Here is a 5,812-nt window from a genome sequence, read left to right as displayed (position 1 = left end):
TAAATTAGGTGCCAGAGGCACACTGTGTTGTACAAACTTATTGATATTGGCAAACAGCTTAATTAAACATTTTACCTAAGGACTGCTGAGTACAAAGCACTTTCCTAAGTGCATGTTAATTTGTGCACATAAACTCCTCCCCCCCCCCGACTTGCTAGAACATACTCAATTTCTTCCTGGTGAAAAATAAAGAAGAATAAAAATATGAACTTACATTTTTAGTATATTTTTGCATGTGCTGTTGGGAAAAAAAAAAGAGAATGAAAAATATGTCCAAGGAATTGCCAGGTAATATGTATGTTGACATTCATGTGAGACCTATATATGATAAACAGAATACAGAGCTTTAGCTCTGACCATAAGGTTTGCCCTGTGAATCAAAATACGTGAGAAGATAGCATTTGCTAGATGTTTCTTCTGCTGTTTTATATAAATATAGATTCTTTTGGAAGAGCAGCCCTGCTGCCATAAAGCAGGCTCCCATGGTTTCTTTTTTCTCATAGTAAATATTTTGCAGCTGGGTAGTCAGGAAACAAATCTTGACTGAGTTCCCAGACAAAAGAAATGTGCTACTCTTTAATCGTCCAGCTACTGACTTCAGGCTGCTTTCTCTGGAGGGGTCAGACAGATGAAGAGAAAGTGCATGTACATAAGCACGTCAATCTGAGCAAGGAAGCTTGTAGTCATAAGGCTTAACCTTACAAACTAATGCTCAGGGGAGCTACCCCGCTGACGTGAGAAGCTCTGCCCATTTTCCCATGACATACTCATATGAATAAACCTTCTGGCCTGCAATTTGCAGAACTGTTCGTGTTTTGCTGGAGTAAAAACAACAGCTTAAAAATTTATGAAACGCACAAATTTAGAGGCCTTAACAAGTCATAATTTGAGCTTGAAACCTACTTAAAATTTTTTAAAAGTAACACATGAGAACATTACAATACTTTATACATTTTAAATACAGTGTATGATGTACCTTTTTTCCCCCGCATTGTTAAATATACAATTACACTGTGTTCCCATAGCCTTTCCATTAAATTGAATAGCCCTGTATTTGTGGGTCTAGTAGGAAAAACTGGATACAGGGAAGGTCACAGAATCTCTTTTATTAGACATTTTGAAGAACAAGTTAGATAAAAATGTCAAGGACAGTCTAAGTATACCTTTGCCACACAGAAAAAGTGGAGTACATTACAGCTGCTCAGGGTCCGCTCCCGCTCTGCAGGCCCATAGTCTCCATGAAGAAAAAGGCCTTTGCACCACAGCTTTCCAGAAGATAGCTTGAGATCAGGGTTCTCTCTAAGGTCAGGTTTCTAAAACAAGACTGGAATTTCCTTTCAGAGAGATAATTATTCCCTAAAAAAAAATCCCTCCAGAACTAAAATTTATAAAAACAAATTGGAAAAGTTGTATTAGGTTTACTAAGGTGAAAATATTTATAGTTGTTACAGTTGTAAGACTATTTATTAGGTATTACAAATTGGGTGGATGGAAGAATTAAAGCCTAAACAAAAGAGTAATAAGAAGACTGTTTACTATAACTGTAAGTCTAAGTATTGCACCCTTTCCAATATCCTCAAAATTGCTCAAACATCAACAAAATTATCCACATTGAATAGACTAAAAGGAAGAAATTAAAGGTGATGTAAAAACTAGTTTTGCTTTGCCAATAGGTAAAAGCTGATCTGCTTCACTTTTTGCCTCTCTTTAATTTTATTTTTCAAATTCATTAGTTTTGACCATGTGTAATAAACTAAAAATTAGGTGCATGGGTATACTTGTAACTTTTTCAAATACCAAAACTAGCACAGATAACACCCAGACTGCCTATCCTCTAAATATCCTTAGGGCCTGAATATGTTCAATAGTGAAAAAAATACTGTGAAACAGTGCCTAATAGAAGAGCGGAGATCGAATTATTTGGTTTTTTTAGCCAAAGATAAATAAATTAAAAAATGCAGTAACAGATCAATAATGGCATTCACTAATAAGAATTCTCAAGATTTTGGAATTTCAGACTTCATTATTGTGCTATAGGTCTAAGTGCGGACAGAAAGACAGACAGCATTAGACATGTGAAGATTCAATCACAACAGTTAACAGAACTGCTTTCCTCTTGATCTTATGTGCTTTTTTCAAGGCCATTTTCTCCACAGGAAAATATTTACAAGTTGGGCTGTTACTATAATTTTGTATTTTGATGACAGAGAGGAGTTAGGCTAGCCCCTTAATGTCGGCTTCAGTTATATTGATGAGAGGCAATCCAGTAAAATGTTCATGGATTGACAAACTATGTTCAGATATAGGGCTATACATGGACTGTAACTGTTCAGTATTTCTGTTCTAAAGACACACACACACAAAACGAATCGTTTATAAGCTTAATTTTATGTAATGTATTAGAATAAGAAATAACTTCTAAGAGGCATTAATAAAGTAATAGAAATGATATACTAGCATATCTAGCTACCAGTGAAGAATTATTTCATAAAAGAGAGACGTTGGGCTTTGTGATTTGCTGCATTATGCATATGACTGGAACCTATTGGAGGTGAAAAGAATTGGGTACTGACATAAAGAATTCAGCAGTATGCAGAGATGGGAAAGGCTTGACAAAATTTGCTTGTCAGTATATATATAAAGCAATGAACCAAGAGTATGTCAAAATGTCCAATACAGTAACTTGTACAGAGGAGACAGAAAATTAAGCAATAATAGCTCTTGTGTAAGTTAGACAGGAGAGTATTTCCTGCTCCATCTTTTGTGTTATTAACAGCAAAAACGCTAATTCAAGTGTCCCCCCTGACATCTAAGAACAGAACATAATAATATTGGGCAGTTTCATATGAGGTGACAAAAGGGTTTTGATTATAGTCGACAGAATTCCCTCATATTCATTACTGTCGCAATTTTTCTTGTAACGATGATGAAATGCTTTAGATTTTATGCAACAAATAAAAAGTGAAAAATAAGATTACCCATGCCGAAAGAATTAAGCGGATTTTTCTCAGTATCAGAGCTGTGTGTTAGACACATCTCAGCTGACCTCAGAGACAAGCATATTGCTAGCAGAACCAAGAAAAGTCAGATGTTTTTGGCATGTCCTATAATACCGCTATGTGCACTGATACATAAGTGTGTGATGCAAAGAACAAAACTGGTTTTGCATTATGACCTCTTTATCACAATCTCAGTATCAATAGCGATTAGAGAAATTATGAGACTCTTAAGATTTCAAATTAATTCTGAGGTACACATTGTGAGCTCTCTGATATGATGTCCAGAACACCCTGTGTTCTGTACATGCTACCCTTTTTGAAAAGTCACATCTGAATGTTAGATGCTCTTTAGTTTCCAAGCATATGTTTCTGTTATGAGTTTTTACCTACTTCATTCAAAGGAGGATAAACATATAAAACTCCAGGATTTTCTGGTCTGAGCCCTGCCCAGTTCCTGTCTCAGGTTTTCCAGTTTCATTTCACGTTGGGCGTTTATTGCCTCTCTCTTGCGAAGTTGTCATCAGTAGGGATTTGCCAGCACAGCGGTGGGTGGAAGGAACGGCTGATGAGGACTGCAAGGGTGCTGTGGCAGCGAGGGGATGTGGCCGCGCGTCCTCCCGCTTACCTGACACTGACATCCACGTGACCAGTGGAAAGGGATCCCTTACTCATGGGCCGCGCGCAATGGGCATGACGCTTGGTGGGGATGCTAAGGGAAGAAGAGATTACTGCGGTGCAGAGACTTAAGGTGCAAAGCACTACTCACAAAGCAACTTATTTTCTAAAGCCATCAATTGTGCAACATTACAAGAAGCAGGCTTTAGAGAAAGCAGAACAGGTTTTGGAAAAATAACCAAGATATAAACATTGTTTTTTGCCCGCACAAGCAGAGCTAGCATAACCTGACATAACACAGAGTGACTGCTAGCAGCTACTGAGCAAGCTTAAAATGATGCTACTCCTATATAACAATTTATAGCCGATTGTTTATGCAAGAGGTGACCACACTTTACAATCATGTAAGCCTGAATTAGTAATTAAATTATCTGAACAAGCAAATCTGAGGTAGCTGTTCTACAGTAAACAAGTAATACCTTCATACTACTAATAGTCTCAGACCACAAAACTAGCTGGAGAAATGGAAGCACTGATGGTGTAAAGGGACTTCAGGTGATCCCCAAAAGGAAAAATGGAAGGCAGTAACTTATTAAAATGATTAAATTAAGCACAGCTGATCAGGTATTTCTCTGCAGTGAAGAGAGCATAGATTAGTTACCTTTGAGATTAAAATAAATTAGTCTACACTCAACATTGAATCTTTATGCAGGTAAAATCTCATTAATGTCTACAAGTTTTTCTTAAGCAACAACAATAGAGCCTGATGTAACAAACTGGAATGACCACTGTACCACTTGTTCCTCGCTTGCATTAAAAATTAACAAGCATAGAGTTAAAAGAGGATAAATAGATTTAAGAGAGTTTTGGTTGGTTTTTTTTTTCCTTTAACTCACCAGTAACACACACAAGTAAAGCAAGCAGCCACCCAACATTAGGAGGGAAATAAATTTAAACACTAGGAAATACTTTTCAGTCTTTCAGCAGTGTAACAGGTGAGGACAATGACAGAAACGACATTAATTTTAGTGGAGAAAAGGAATGTGTCCACAAATACCAGCCCTAAGAAAGAATACCCAAGCAATTAAGTTTTAATGTAAATCTTCTTACATAGTGTCTTGTAAATTATTTCCCAATTCTTAAACCTTAGGGGGTTTACAAAATTACTAAGTTACAAATTATGCTGAGGTATCCATGTTCCCATGAAGGCCTGATGAGCGGTTTAACATTTTAAGTTCAGGTATCTGGAATTAGAGCACCAGTACGAGAGCTAATGAGGAACATAGGAGTTATTGTTTGCTACGCAATGCCACAGCACTCTGGGCATGCTAAAATATGGGTTAACAAGATTTTTCCACCATCCAGGATCATCCTCCACATCTCTGCTGTTATATAAACCAAACCCTTATTGTACTGTAAAATTGTGATTGACAGAAGGATTATTAAATAATTGGGGATCTCTGGAGGGCACAAGGCCATCTTAGGTGAGGTTTCTCAGGGCCTCGTCCCACCACATCCCCATTATCCCCAAAGTCAGGGAAGCCGCAGCCTGGCTGGGAACCTGTTCCTGTGCTTGATTACTCTCACCTTGAAATTGGTAAGTAAGAAGCACTGTAATTAGTTACTAGTTTCTTAGGTTTTCAGTACTGTTGAGCACACACGCATCAGGCCACGGGGGACGCTGGACAGCTGCGGACAGCCCGCTGACTTCACGTCTGATCCCCCAACAGCATCTTCTGGCGTATGGGGCCTACTCCCCCTTCTACTAATTAAATCAGCAGGGCTAAACGATCACCGCTCTCTTTCAAAGGCACTCACAAGCACCACCCTCGCATGCCCATCTTCCACCCCAGGGTGCCCTCGGTTTAACGAGGTTACCTTTACGGTTATTTCGCTGGGCAGCGCGAGGTGCCGCATTAAACGATTACCCCACCCCACGCCTCACGTCCACTGCCTCTTCTAATGCCTACCTCCTTCTGGGGGATAACCCGCGCCTCCCCTAAAGCCATGATCTGATTACACGGAATGCCATTAGGGCAGCCCTTGACCCCTCGCTCGCTGCCGCACCTCCTCACAGCCAGCCCGGCCTCCGCCGCAGCGCCCCTTAATCGCCGCGGGACGCTGCGCGCGTGGGCGGCGCCGGGCCTACGTGAGGCGCGCGCGCGCCCCCACCCCGTGACGCCGATTGCTATAGCGAC

The 5,812-nt window shown here is 39.7% G+C and overlaps 1 long non-coding RNA gene across 2 annotated transcripts; it reads right to left on the bottom strand.

Moving 5' to 3' along the window:
• Positions 1-213: 213 nt before the first annotated feature.
• On the bottom strand, positions 214-5,782 carry LOC142407456 (uncharacterized). Of its 2 annotated transcripts, XR_012774956.1 has the most exons (4): positions 4,094-5,782; positions 3,632-3,708; positions 1,164-1,334; positions 214-238 (listed from the first exon to the last, which is right to left on the bottom strand). It is a non-coding gene; the product is annotated as an uncharacterized LOC142407456 (long non-coding RNA). The 2 variants fall into 2 exon arrangements; XR_012774955.1 differs by lacking the exon at positions 214-238 and having other exon boundaries at positions 550-1,334.
• Positions 5,783-5,812: the final 30 nt, after the last annotated feature.

The sequence above is a fragment of the Mycteria americana genome, chromosome 3, assembly GCF_035582795.1.
Source record: "Mycteria americana isolate JAX WOST 10 ecotype Jacksonville Zoo and Gardens chromosome 3, USCA_MyAme_1.0, whole genome shotgun sequence".
Lineage (NCBI taxonomy): Eukaryota > Metazoa > Chordata > Aves > Ciconiiformes > Ciconiidae > Mycteria > Mycteria americana.
The sequence above is the reverse complement of the archived record's forward strand: the minus strand, read 5'-3'. Positions and strand labels throughout refer to the sequence as shown.